We start from the raw sequence: 16,171 nt of genomic DNA, 5'->3' as shown, positions 1-16,171 counted from the left end.
TAGGTACAAGCTAATTCAGTACATATAACTCGCATTACAATGTCAATCATGCAAATATTGTTATTTAATACTGTTTAGTGCACTTTCGTGTTGATTATTTTTTTTAAGAAATTCATTGGCTGTGTGTTGTAATACAAATTCATCATGTCATGTTAGTTTAAAACCCAAAAATCAGTGTAGGCTGATTTGCCTATACAGAAAAATGACCAAGGAATCATATAAAAAAATATTCTTATACTTTTGTAATAATAACAGTGGTCTCAATGTATCACACTGTAAATACTATATGAGAGATAGAAAAGATACACTGTACTTAGACTGATGTAGTTTATATGAATCATTCCACTTGCATTCGATACAGTTATTGTTTCCCCGGCAACGAAATCCTTAAATCATGGATTTCGATGTACGAAAGCAGCTAAAAATTACCTACAAATGGTACTAGTGATAGTACTAGTTATTATCCATTGAGTGGACAGGATTTTTTTTATAAATATTCTGAAGTCTCAAGCTGTTGAATGTTTTGCTTCTTATGTCACTTTTCAAATAAATAAACGAGACAATGGAGTCTTTAACCTATTAACGATTATAGTACGTTTATAAATATATTGTGTTGTTAGTTTTAGTGGTATTTTGTTATAAGGTATATCGCCCGTATTATAAAAACACGTTGTTCGTAATTTTTAATTATTTCAAGCTTTTTGTAGATACATGTATAAATAAAACAGATAATCTCTAACAACGTGCCAACAAAACAAATATTCCGTTTGTATGGGGAGGATACAATTTCCCTAAAACATTCTGCTTCACAGATAATGTAATGAGGGAAAATTCAATTATCCAACGCTGTTTTGTTTTTCAAAACAGAGGTACAAACGATGGACTTTGCCCTTTTCACCAATTTGTACTACCGTCCTAATTAACCAAACTAAAAAAATTCAAACGTCCAAAATCAATGTGTTGAAAAATTATTTTAAATTTGGAACAAATAAAACCTTTTTTTTTATTTAATGTAACCTATGCTAGCATAACTGTAATATATAAACTGTGGTGTTGGCCAAGTCTATTCAAATTTCGAATATCCCCTGTCTGTTCGCACCCCCGCCCCGCCCCGGCAGCGCCTAGCAGTCTCGTTCATATTTTGTGCTCCTATTTTGCGCAGCATCCCCGGGTACCGAAATGCACTCGGCAGACTTGAAAAGGTCCTAACATATAACCCCTCAAGCAATTTCCAACCCTATGTATGGAATATAAAGTTCAGTTTACACTGTACAACGCGTATGAAGCTAAGCTCATTTGGAACTAGATGCATCCGCCTCCCAAAGCCCGGAATAGGGGTAGAGATTCAGTTGAAGTAGCGTGTAGGGGCGCGGCTCGCTTCAAAGTTAGACGTGACAGAGCTTCAGCTACACGAATTCAAATTAAAAGTCCTTAAGGCCCAAAAACCAAAGGTGCGTATTAAATATGAAAGTAAGGGTGGAATAATTCGAATATCTGTTTCTAAAACGCGTGATCACCAGTGTTACCATGTTCATTCCAACTCTTTGTATCTTTAAATTGGTGTTTAGTAATTTCTTTTTATATTTCAGATGCTGAGCGTCTTCTATGGTGGCATTGGAGAAGGTAAGATGCCTTTTGATATTGTTTAATTTTTTTTTATATACACATTTTTGTTAATTTCTATTATACGTTATATAGTTTTCTTTTTGTTTCGCTTTTTTAATTCTATATTTATTAATAGAGTGACTTTATTTCATTGACGTATAAATACTATTAAAACAAAGGTGCCTTTTGTTATAATACATTAAATTAGGTAATTAACATATTTGTTACCCAAAGAACAGATAACATATATAAGTAAAAAATACATAATTCAAATGAAAACACTTAAATATGCTGATTTAAAAAGTATGTCGAGTACTTTTTTATTTTTAAACTTATTTATAATCATAAACATTTAATATTCTAATCAAATTATTATTTTTAATTCATATTTAAAAGTTTGACATCAAAGTCGAAATTTCAACATTACTTATCATAAGATCAAAATCTACTAATAACAGGGTAATCGATTCACTGATTGTTTCAATCAATCCGAAACGGTGTTGTCAGGCATCGAACCCTAAGCTCCTGGTTTTAACTCCCTGCATAACCCTTGGCAGATGGCAGATGTTAGAATAAATAACTGAGAATAAAATATATTTCTTTAGACTTATATCTGTAATTATTACATACTATTTGTTCCTTCCGCGATCGCGAGACACACTCCATTTGGACTCTTCGACAAACTCTTATCTCATCACGTTAATATATTCCATTTTTGCATTGAAAAAGTTGTTAATCAAGCAACAAGTCTGCTATACCTTAACGCTTGATTTAGTAATACCCAAAACTTGACTTTCTCATTATTATTTATCAGTTTAATCTTCGTTGATGTGACTTGGAAGAAATTTTGTTTTGTTCCGTTGCTAGATTTGGATTAAAACTTTTCCCATTTTCCTGATCCTTGAAAATTTGTTCCGTTCACTCACCTGAATATTTTCTAAAATTAATGGAATCAATTTATATTTCCACTTTAATGTTATACAATGTGTAAAGTGCCCTCGGATTTTTTGCAGATTAGGGTTAGGGTCGATTAGGAAATCAAAGTAAAAAAGGGAAAAAATCCTTTTATAAAATTTAAAAATACTTATATCTCAAAAAGTATGACAAATTGTTCATACGAATAATATTACTGGAATTCAAATAAAAATAATCATTTGGATAAGAATTTTAGTTTCCTAGAAATTCGTGGACGTACGTACGTACGCACGAAATTTGGCGTACATAGATACTCAAATATTATGCGCAACCTTTTTACTAAGAAAAAAAGCTTTTCGTTTAAAACAATTAAAAATTGTCTCCAATTCGGCTTGACTTGATATTTAATATATCTAATAAAAAGTACTTACTAATAAATAACCAGTACAACCGAGCTCCAAACGCGGTTGAGAGCACACAAAATATTACATGAAAATGGCGGCATAAACTTGTAATTTCAGTACATTAGTGAAATTTTATAGCCCCTAAGGAAAGCGTGAAATTAGCAACTTTAGAATTAAAATGAATATGAATGACAAATGAACTCAACAAGTTATTAAAGTATTATTGTTCTATCCTTTATCTTTAACGATTTGATATAATTTCTAATTAGACGTTAATAATATTTTATTACGGTTCTTTGTTTAAATTGTTATTATGCTGATAAAATGACCGCTACGGGTGAAATAATGTTCACGTTTCTGGTGGGAATAAAATTTTTCTCAATAGATAGAAATACATAATTAGAAATATATCTATTATGTCGATGAATTAAATTCTGTTCAATAACTTTAACATACACGAACGTACATATAAATAAAGAACGAAGGTTTATATAATTAGAAACATTGCCGGATTTAGAGGTCTGGACGCTTTGGGGCAGCAAAAGCCCCAAATATTTTTTAATAGAGCATTGCAATAAATAATTTATTGTGAAATTAAATATAGATTATTTTATTATTTCTTTAATTATTAAAGTCTCGATTGTGAATTATATCAATCATTGTAAATTGTCCAACAAAATATACATGGGCCATTAGGTGAATAGATTTTATTTCGAAAGGAAAAAAATATAGATTGATTAAAATTTCTTTGTTATAGGTTATATGCTTTACCAAATCAAAATTCTTAATCCACCCTTTCATTTTACAAAAACGTCAAGATTTATATACCTTATAATCTACTTAACCAGGCCATGTTTGAGCAGGGTCACTTGTCCCTCGATAATTATACAAACTCACATGTACATATATCTTCGCACACATACACAAACGTAATCAAATACATGCTAATTCATGATAGCGAGGGAATTATGACCGACGCCTGAGGCGCGAAATTACTGCCGCATCTCACCCTTTTACGATCACGCTTCGCATACGAAATATTATTAAAAAAATATAAAATGGGGCGCACGACGGTAATACGGACTTCATGATTATAAATCCATATTTTATAAGTAAAATCTTGGAAGAAATTTTCTAATATATTAAAATGCATCGAATGTTTACAACTAATACATAAAAGTAGATAATTGGTGTGTAAAATTTATAAAAGAACTTGCTTGTACAAAGTTGTACGATAAACATAATATTTATTTTAGTAAAACTAAAATACGTGATGAATTTGAAATTAGAATACAAATGCCCTGATGTACCATAAATGTTGCGTTGAGTTGGAAATACCTAATAGTATTCGTGTTAATAAAATTAAAAAATTCCCTTTATCTGTAAATATCCAAGACAAAGGCTTGTTTGTTTGGCAAATCCCAAATGGATAATTCGATGATACTTTCCGTTTATTACATTGCCAGTCTAGACAATCTAGACTCCAAACAAAGAAATATGCAAATGCAATTTGAGTTAACAATGTTCTGGCAAGCTTTATCTCGTATTCTAGCGGGCAATGCGGAAATTGCACTAGAATTGAATTTATGTAAATTGTCCAACTATTTGTTTTGAGGATTTGCTTTATATAGTTATTAATGGCTTTAGAAACATTTTAATAGTTTTTATCATAATAATAATAATTTGGTTTCCAAGATTATGGTACAAAAATGACATGGTGGTACTATCGAAAGTTCGCAAATTCTGCCACATATAATGGCGTAAAAAATTGTCATAATATTAATGGTAATATGGTAATGGTAACTTTAAGCATGTATACAGTAAAGGAAAAATCGTGACAACTAATAACACTTTTTCCTAATCAGAAATGACATTTATTTGGAATTTTATCAATTATAGGTTTTGATACTTTATAAAGTATTTACATTGAATTAAAATTTTCCAAGTATTTAATATATAAAACACTCCAAAAATTAACTTTTTTATTATTTTTATGAGTAAAACCATTACCTATACACATGGTAGCTAGTAGGTGGACTCAATTCACATTTTAAAACACTAGTTCAGTTCGGCAGTTTTGCCCGAATTTCAGTTATAAAGCCTCGATAAAATAAATAATAATAAAATAGTTTTGTCCTGAAATTGGCGCAAACCAAATAATATTTCATTTCAAATAAGTAATATTTAAACACCCCCCCATAAAAATATATTCCAAAGCCAAAATTGTGGACATGCCCGGTTAATTAACAAAGTTGTAGAACTAAATTGCCAGACCAGAATAATTATACTAATATTAGATTCAGTACTAAATTGTACGAAATGTGGGAATAGCTAGAGCATTTAGAGCTGTCTGGAGCTAGTGTTTTAGTTGAACTAATGAAAATAACAAATACAATTTTAAAAAACGTATCATGAATAATTATCAATTATACCTACGTTTAGTTGATTTGCCAAAACACCAAATCTTGTCCCGCGTGAAAATCAAAGTAGTTATATGCCAATCTGTAAGACATCACTATATTAAGGATCAGAATTAAATAGGATAAAACCATACTTTTCATATATAAAAAAATCAGTTATCGCATTAAGTAACTATATTTTCTATTACGTTTATTGGCGCTACAGCCTTTTAGGTCTGGGCCTCAGATTTCTGTGTCTGTTTCGTTTTTTTCTAATAGGCAAGTAGATCAGCCTTCCGTGCCTAATGCATGTCGACTATTTTGGTCTAAGTCATGGATTCCTCACGATATTTTGCTTCACCATACTAGTGTTAAATATAGGCAGAAAGTCCATTGGTGCAGAGCTGGGTTCGAACCTATAGTGGTTGGACCTCAGTGAGTCGCACACTGAAACCACTAGACACAACACTGCTTTGCGAAAATAAAATCCGTGCAAATTAAAGTGTATAACAATATAATTTATTTATATATCTTAGCCACATAAATAACGACTAGGGGAGCGTGGGGCTTGTTGTAACAGGGGTAAATAGTAACAGACCTTTTTCAATAGGAATTTGAATTTTATTCACGTTTTTTTTTTACCTAATCTTAAACTTATAACGTGCCACGCCACTTTACCACAGCCAGGGTCCCGCCAGGTGGCTCAGTGAGTGGGTGTGTGCAAACGCTTTATTGTTGACAGGTAACCTATAATTTTACTAACTTACATTTTTGGTTAGTTTCACTATTTTCGTAGCTTTGAAGTTTTATGTATTTTATTTTATGCTAAAATATAACTATTTATGATGTTGTATAACAGTTTTCAAGATTACTAAGTTGATTTAATAGTTATCATGATAAATATTAAGAACTATATCAAGGGGCTAGTTGTAACAAAACCTCGGGGTTTGTTGTAACATGTTACAATTTGCCCCCAGATTGCTGTAAGTTACTGACGGCCGATGTTCATTTTTCCTCGGCTTAAATACTAAGAAATGTTCATTCGCGGTGGACCTCAAGATTGCATTGGAGCTGGTAATTCTTCAGGGTGGATGACTGATAAAGAATGTTTAATTTTTGTAGATCATTTTAACAAAGACGCGAAAACTACCAAGAAAGAGACAGTTCTGTTACTGCTTGATAACCATGGCTCACATGTGAATATTGCTGTTGTCGAAAAAGCCAAAGAAAACAATGTTGTCATGTTATAGTTTCCCTCCAATTGCTCCCACAATTTGCAACCTGTAGGAGATGTAGGAGTCTACGGCCTTTTAAAAACTACGTGAACAGAGCACAGATTGCATGGATGTATAATAAGTGCCATGTTGACATGATATAAGTACCTTATATACTTCATGACATGATATAAGTACCTTATATATATATTATACTTCAGTACAGAATAAGAAAGATAGTTAAAATCTTAAATCTTTAATTTGTTGATTATATTTTTTTTCCAGTTAACTATTTCATAAAAAACACATTATAGAAATACCTAGTTAGTTTTTGTTATATACAAAGCAAAATGATCCAAGATGTGAAAAAATTAAACAATTGAAGGTGTCATTTTTGTTGTTACAACTAGCCCCAACCACGGGGTAAGTTGTAACACTTCCCTTTTTTCAAAAAAATAATAATTGTGAGATAGTTGCCTGTAGATTTGATAATATTTCGATTAGACTTCATAGATAAATAGTTAGAGTATCGATCAAAATTTATTTAGTAGTAATTTAGCCAATACACTTCATGATATTCAATTATTTGTTAAAATTGTTACAACTAGCCCCACGCTCCCCTATTCCAGCTAATTAGTCCAGTTTAACTTAAGCATAGTTAAGTTACATAAGTTAACAATGGAGTATGCATAGTTTATGTTAACATGCAAATGTGCAGCTTAACTTTGCCGTTATGCAGATACAAGTGGAGTTTGCAACTGAATTAAGCTAAAGTAATTTTCCCTGCGGCCAAGATATAGAGCACTATTAACACTGTCTCCACTAAAGTTAGAATGGTTTTACTACGATATGGACTAGTGTAAGGAATAGCACTTTGTTCTACAGTCAACATAATTGCTAGGATAATTTTTACAGTCATGTACCCTAATCGTATACTTTATGCCGTAATTACCTATTATTTAACAGGATTTTCGATGTCTTTTGTTTAAAACAAAAGCAAACGGGCCTTACCTTATGTCACCGCCCATGGACACAAGTACAATGTTGGCAATTGAATATTTATAATGCTCTTTTCTTGAGAGTTGTATTTGTTCTGGAATACTTCGAATAATTATATTTTTGTTTTAAATTATACGCTTCCTTTGTTACAGTTAGGACTTATTAAGTAAGAGTCAAAACTCTCCTTCTCTTTTTTTTCTTTCTCATATTTCTTGAATTCTCCTTTTCATATGATAAAAAAGTATAGAGTTATACTGCCACCTATATATCCTCCCAAGGCCTATCGTTTAAAACAATGTATTTTAGATCTCAACTTTCTTATAAGTAAGAAATATTTTGCGCTGTTATATTATGTATGAAACAGGAACACTTAAAAATTGTCTTTGCAGTAAAGAAAAATAAAATACAATGGTTACGAGAAGTTCTGCAGTTTCAAATGGAGCGGCGGACGCTATTATAAGATTCCTTTTATTTTCTTCTATTTACAACGAAGTTTAATTTCTTCGCTTCTCTGTCCTCTCCGCTTCCTTGTGCAAAAAAAGAAATAAGTGTAGAGCAAAGTTTTTTATTGATTGTCTAGTAACAATGGAAGTATAGCATTAGGCCCATTAATACAGTAGCTCTAGGAGGTAACATTTTTAACACGCCTAGTTAGCTTCTGTGCCTACAAAAAAAATGTCACCGGGAACAAAATCGTGAATTTTATTTTATTAATACCAATTGAAAGCCGTGTATTTTTTTTTATTAAGGACACAAAACTTTGTCCGTCTTGCGTTGGGGCTATGCCGCGTCCCAATCAATAATCATCTAGTCAACTATTACCTACTTGATACATTAGAAATGTTTTTTTTAAGGAAAGTAAAAAAATACAAACACAATTTAATCAAAAATGGGCTCAACTTGGCTTTAAGACGCTGTGACCAGCGACACTTGCAAACATTTTAACAATTGAAATAAAAAGCAAAATTGTTTTAAAAATAATCGAATTACAAACATAAGACAATGCAACAATACATTGCTACGGTATACATTATCCTTCAGCTAAACTATACAAAATCAATACGAGAAGGCGCAATGGATTTAAATATTAAAACATGCTTCACTAATCACACGACATATTTTGATAGGGTAAGCCGGGTTGGTCCCAAGTGCCAGCCAATAACATCGATCGCTGTGCATTAAATAAATCTTGCGCGGTCACTGGCTCGGGGCCAAACTGTTATCGCAATATCATATATATTCTGATATGAATGTGGCTATTTCATATGCACATCACTTTTTAGTGATTATTTTTCCCAGTTTTTATTTATATGCATTCTTATTTCGTACATTTAGGAGAAGATATATTACTTTTTAATTCATTCGAGCCGTAGTACGTTATTAAGACTTATTTGTATATCGATTTTAATAACGCTTTTTCAAAGCCGAGATAATGTTTCTGATTAGATAGGAAAATGTACGGTTTCGACTGTGTTATATAAAAAAATAAATCAGTGGCGCTATAATGTCGCTTTTTTGTAGACTATACAACTTTTTCCAGTAAGTATAATTTAAAATAAAAAGATAATATTTCGTTACAATTAAAGGTATTTTGCTGGGTTCAAGGTCAAATAGACTAATTTCTCGAAATATTAATTATAAGCGAGCGGGATTAATTAAACTATTAGGCGGCTTTTCATTTTCAATTTAATTTTGACAAGAAATTAATGTTAGCAATTATTCTAGAGGCCTTTATTTAACATTGGCCTATTTAAATATAATTGTATTTGCCAGTTATTATTTCTCTTGCTAAAAAAATTCTGGAGAAGTAGTTTGTAAGCTATTTACATACTATGTGTACTAGCCTATATTATTAAGTATTGATCCAGACGGGTGAGCCTCTGAAATGAACATAGCACTGTTAATAATATCATATTTATTTAGAAATAATAGTCTATTGGTACTATGTGTATGTGTGCTAGAACACGTCGCCGCGTCATTAAATTTCACATACTCGTAAAAACAAAATTTATGAAATGTGCTGTTTAATCTTACGGATAATATCGCTACCCCTACGGTGTCTATATTCCCTTATCACTTACCTATAGCATAATCAGTTGAAAATGGTAATTTTTAAATTGAAATATAATATTACCGATATACAAGCCGTCCCAAAACTATGGGACATCAAGGGAAAGGACTTTAAATATCGTAGATAGGATATTTTGCTGTAAGAACACTTTATTTTATTTTGAAAATTTAGTATTACTGCATTCATTGATTTTCTAAAAATTACTTGTCTCGTCTGGGAATCGAACCGACTCAAATGTGAAAAAAACACCCCTTATTTTATTGATGCCAATCAAGAGAGTTGACTAAAAATAATAATTCGTTATAAAATCGTTGAATGCAGTAACACTTACTTTTCAAAATAAAGTATTCTTTCAGCAAAATATCCTATCTATCATATTTAAGGTACCTACTTCCCTTGATATACCATAGTCTTGGGACGCCCTATATATATGTATATATATAGCAGCGTCTACGTATGTACTTTCTGTCTATGCTACGTTCTATGTACACATTTAACACTCGTTCGTATGGCGAAGAAAAAAATCGGTTGTATATTTATTAGTATAAATGTATAAGGTATGTTATATTTATTAGTATAAATGTATAAGTTATGTTATATTTATTAGTATAAATATAATGTTATCACCTTATATAGCTCAATATTGAACCGCTTGATGCGTTTGTCTGCTGGATTCTTAAACCAGATGGATAGTTTTGTACAAAATACTTTTTGTCCATAAAATCCATGCGTAGCAATCACATTCACATTAGACACAAAAAATAAATTGAAGGAAAATGTATTCCCAGTTTTTCTATTTCATCTCAAGACTAATCTTTTGTGATTTCCTTCTTTCCTATCTAGCTATAGGATAAATTTATCTTTGGAATCCATTGAAGGACTTTCTGGATTTCTTTATACGATATTGTTGTTTGTGATTCCCAGCATATTTTACTTACGTAACATAATAATCAAATAAATAATAACAAAATATCAGAATTGAGCTCTTGCTGACTTTTGGTATGAAACCAAAATGAGACATTACCCGTGTAAAATATTTAAAAAATACCTTTTATTATACCTTAATAACTATAAAAATACCAATCCATAATAAAGCTTACAATGTTGCCACTTTTATATTAACAAATTATAGCAAAGCAAAAACTAAATAAAATTCTATACAAAAGGATTTGTTTAGATATTTGAGTAATTTTACACTTATGTATTCGAAAATTAGTGCACAGATAACCATTAATATAGAAATACCCAGCTTATTTCGTACAACAATGTATTTAACTAGATTTGCATAGTCACCAATATACACACACACGTACAGCGTACATAAAAATATTGCTTTCACATAAAATACGAAGTAAAAGTTATGCCGGAGTAAACATATTGAAATGTAACATTTGGTACTGAATGTTTCAGGCGACCTTTTGGGAAAACAAGCCAGTATGAATACAAAGAAGATGGAATACAATCTTTGCTAGGTAAGCCGTATATATCTTTTTGTATACACTGTTCTTAGACCCATCACACTGAAGCATCACTTTACAGTGGAGATTTTTTTTTTTTTTTTTAAAGACAAATCACACCAATTGACCTAGTCCCATGCTAAGCTGGTGAAGCTTGTGTTATGGGTACTAGGCAACGGATATACATACATATTATAGATAGATATACATATAAATACATATTTAAACACCCAAGACCTAAGAACAACACCAAATGTTCATCACATCGATGTTCGCCTCAGCCGGGGATCGAACCCGGGACCCATGGATTCGCAGTCAGGGGTACTGACCACTAGACCAATGAGTCGTCAAATTTGACGTTAACCAAAGAATACTTGGCATTGCATTCTTGTTTGCTTTTCATTTAGTCATTCCGTGGGATCGATAATAATTTAGATGGTGAATTATAACGTAATCACGCTACCTTTTGGCCGTTTATGATCCCCAGTCTCGCTTACGGTATTCGCAATAAAAGTAATACGTACGAGTGTCTGTTTGCTCTCGTAGAAACCAGGAGTGAAGACGCTCAGAAAGAGGTTCATGACTAGGGTGTGAAGCCGCCATAACAATTGAACATTATTATGGCGGCCATAATGTTATATTAACATCTTGCCATCTGGAAAACGCAATTAAGATAAGATCAATATTTGGTAGACGCTTTTATCTAAAAACTTTGGTCGTTTTAAACTATAAGCAACCTTAAATAAACTTAAAAAATAGACATTCTTGTTTGAATTCTCATGCTCTCGCCGCACATTAATAAAGTAATAATTGAATTTCACTGAAGGGAAACAGAAAATCATTGTGAACGCTCAGACAGGCGTATTACTCTGAAATCTACAGCTTTACCAACTTGAAGTTATTGTTACGTAACGAGGAAATAGTGTTGTGATTAAGTCGGTATAATTTTTATCGTATAAAATAATTAAAAGTCTACGATTGTTTTAGTATTGTTATACTACTATAACAATACTAGAAGTAATTACTTAGAAGTAATTGTTTAGTATTATTGCTTATTAAGATGTTAACTTGAATTGGTATCACTTGAGATATTTTAAACAATTTAAAGTCAGGATTTAGACTTTTTATGAGGAAATTTGGTTATATATAGATAAAAATAAATATTAATTATCGTTGTTATAAAATAACACACATAATTAAATTCATCATAATAATTTTATTATGAAGTAAATCTGCAATTATTTTTAAAAATTTGTTAATTTCTGAAAGATAGAAAAGGCGTCTAATCGATCTAGAGTTTTCCTTTAAATTTTTATCGATTGGTTTGAAATTATGGATCACATCCCTATCTCGTTGAGTCTGCTGTTTGCTCGACAGCGTGCAAGATTAATGACAACGAAGGACAGTGTACGAGAAATTCCGTTCGATTTTGCTAAAACCGAAATATTCGAATATTGTTGAGCTAATTACTCATGGATTAACGATGTTTGATTAAAACTGCTTACAGACAATTTAAAATTTTGCTCTGACAAATAGATTTTTAAGGCTAAAAAATAGAATGCCAAAATTATATTAGATAAAAAATTTAGCGTTTATTTTGGCTATTATTAGAAGACTATTTAAATTATTTTGCCCTGCGTTAAATCTATCGTAGTGTATAAAGTTATAGTTCTTTATTTCTGCAAAAATGTCATAATTATTTACACAGAAATTTATACAGTCAGACAACTAACTTGCGAGCCCTTAAGCAATGTGATTGTCTATGGGCTATCACTTAACATAAGATGAGCCTCCTGCCTGTTTATTATATAAATATGTATAATGTATATATATTTGCCAACATCATTACGATTGATAAATTATGTTCAATTAGCGAGCACTTAATTTGTACAACTAAATCCGTTGGTTTTGCTAGAAATTCATTATCGTTCTCGGGTTGAATAGCGCAGAAACCTCTTTGGTATAATCCCGATTAATTTTATTAATTGCTACAGGAGTACAAAACATAACGAACGTTAGTAAAAGCTTTATTAATTGTATGTATTTTGGGGAAAATACTTATTGCGGGGAATTTGAAAATTATAGTTTATTATCTAATAAGTTTTAAAATTTTACGGTTTTGAATTGACCCATGAGAACGCTTTTCAAGACTTTCCATTTTTAAAATTTAAAAAACACATAATTGTTTGTATTAAACTGATTTGAACCTTTGAATCCATACAATGGTATGTTCTTTTAGATGTGTGATTCGATTATATTATTAAGTACCTGCGACAAACGAGCAGTGTTGGCCTAGTGGCTTCAGCGTGCGACTCTCATACCTGAGGTTGTAGGTTCGATCCCCGGCTGTGCACCAATGGACTTTCTTTCTATATGCGCATTTAATATTGGAAGGTGAAGGTAAACACACGTGAAGGAAAACATCGTGAGGAAACCGACATGTCTTACACCCTTAAAGCCGACGGCGTGTGTCAGGCACTGGAGGCTGATCACCTACTTGCCTATTAGATTTAAAAATAATCATAAAACAGATTCAGAAGTTTGAGGCCAAGACCCAAAGAGGTTGTAGCGCCACTGATTTATTTTATTTTCATCCGTTTTGGCTCTATTGACATCAATTGACTATAGAACAAACGGTTTTCAGTTTATTTATCTCTGTAAAATATGAAATAAATCATAATGAGGATACAAAATTTTAACATATAACATTTCTTGTAATTTAGTCGTTACGTCCTACGTTGGCTCATGTCAAAGTTATCAAATATACGATAAAATATACCTTATACTTAATATTTAAATCCAGTAATACATAACTAATTATCCTAATAATTGAGTATTTTACAAAAGCTATAATATGTACTTTATCATAAGAGCAAAAGTTTCCTGTCTAAGAACTATAATAAAACTTCCACAATACTATTTCAAATACATACAACTATATATCAAAGCAAAATCTTTTCGCGAAAATCAGTGAGCGTTAAAGATACGTCAAATAGAATTACTCGGGAATCTCAATCCGGGGGAAATTGATGAGAGGCGATCGTGTAAAGGCCTCCCGGGAAACAATGAATGTTCGTCTTTCATCGTTCCTCCCTCGTGCAATTACGGTCTTTTTGTTAAACCGAGTTCCTACTACATCAGAACACAATGCTCTGATGATTTGCGGAAAGTGCCTCGAATTATTTTTTGTTAGGCCGCCGGGAGTTGAGCTATTTTTGATTTGTTTGCGAATTTAGTTTGAATGCGAAAGCAACGGTGAATTTAATATTGAATTGAATAAGGTTAGATGTTAAAGTGTTGTATTATATTTAAAAATAAAAGCAATGTTTTCTGTTATGATATAAAGACATCTTATTTCCGTTTTGGCAGTCTTAGTTATTGTTGTTGACTTATGTATTCAATTGGTTTTAGCCAGTTAAGAAATTGAATTTACGCGTGCCTTCGTCTGCTTCAGTATCATTTAATTATAAACATCTTGATTCACATAATCGACGACAATCATACAACTATGATCTCTACTCCAACTCCAACTCCTTTTTTTAAGCAGTCCAAATTCCTAATAATTATTTAGGTAGGATGGCACTGACAGCTGATCCTATATAAGCCTTCTTGAGTCTTCCCCAGTCCTCACATACATAGTTTTAAAAATATGTATTACATTCAACGTTGCCCGGTACATGACGACAGGTGGACACAAAGACAGGTGAAATATCTAAGGTCACAGGTACAAGAAAGGCCAGCCTTGTGCCAGATAGACGAATTTGAGATGTTAGGGGAGATAGCAAAAAATTGATATTGTGGAATGCCTTAAGCTTTTATCCGTGGTCCATATAAATACAACATTTTGTTAATTTACTTCCTGTTAATGTCTTGTGTCTTACATATGTTTGTATTTTTAAAATAAAGCTATGTTATTTGAAAGGTTGTTTAACCTGCACAGCGTGCAGCCGGTGTAGGAATACTGTATCTCCAAGCACTTTATTGGTTGAGGTGTAAATGGCAGCCTGTTTTTGGATAATGGTGATGTATATAGAGGCATTTTATTGATGTTGATGGGTTGTGACTGTTTCTGTCTGTAAAAAGTTTGTTTAATCTGTCTATGTATCTCCCAAATACTCCTACTTATCTTGCTTTATAATAGCAAAACATAAGCTATATTATTATTATAACATATAACAGAATAAATTTATTATCTTTATTTTGAAGATCATTGCCCTAAAAAATATATCTAAATCTAAAATATAACTGTAATTTTGTAGAAATGAGTAACGTCGACATTATTCAGCGGATTTATGTGGGAAGCGAGTGATTGATCGTTTGTGTCAAGATATTTTCATCATTTTATCTTAAGAGATATGATAATTTCGTTCCTTAAGGTTTTTCTCCTTGTGTATAATTTATCCTGGAAAATATATGTATTTTTCTTGGAAGCTTTCAAAAAATTTATTCAATACATCATCCAAGCACATCCATATTAATTTCCCTTATTTTAATTTGGGCTATAAAATGGGAATCGAGTGTCGTTCATATCTATGGATTTACGCCGCGTATCTTTTACGAATGGCATTAAGATATAGAAAATTCTATCACTATTGGCGCTTCGGCTGGGAATCGAACCCTATACCCCGAGTTCATAGTCTCTTTTCTGAGAACCCTAAGTTGGCGGGTCATAATTTATGCATAGTTGAGAACTGAAGATTTATTAATATTTTATTATTCTCTGTAACTATTTCTGTACCTAATAATAATCAATTTCTTTTCATTTTCAGGACATGGTGTGTAATGCTGACGAGTATGAAGCCTAGATTTTACAACGTCTAACTAGTCTAAGGTCTAGAATAGCTACCGGTTCTGTAATAATTAATATAGTTTAATTATTAAAATAGGTCTGGAAAATTAGATATTAACTTCAACGCCCTAGCTTTGCAAGAGCCATGAAATCTCTGGTTTAAAACTCCAGAAAATGGTGGGTGACAAAAGCCTGATAATTTCCTTTTTTTTAAATACAGCTGTTAAAAATTATTGTCCCATGCTCCAGATACTTTATCCCAATCGACATATGTACTACTTTGAACCATTTATAAGGTAGCATATCTACTGTCTGCAT

General features: G+C 31.7%; 1 long non-coding RNA gene across 1 annotated transcript; it reads left to right on the top strand.

Moving 5' to 3' along the window:
* Window positions 1–1,587: 1,587 nt before the first annotated feature.
* LOC125049594 lies at window positions 1,588–15,971 on the top strand. Its single transcript, XR_007117031.1, has 3 exons — window positions 1,588–1,623; window positions 11,018–11,079; window positions 15,834–15,971. It is a non-coding gene; the product is annotated as an uncharacterized LOC125049594 (long non-coding RNA).
* The last annotated feature ends 200 nt before the right edge of the window (window positions 15,972–16,171 follow it).

Source organism: Pieris napi, chromosome 5 (assembly GCF_905475465.1).
Source record: "Pieris napi chromosome 5, ilPieNapi1.2, whole genome shotgun sequence".
Classification (NCBI taxonomy): domain Eukaryota; kingdom Metazoa; phylum Arthropoda; class Insecta; order Lepidoptera; family Pieridae; genus Pieris; species Pieris napi.
This window is presented reverse-complemented; position numbering and strand designations above follow the sequence as displayed.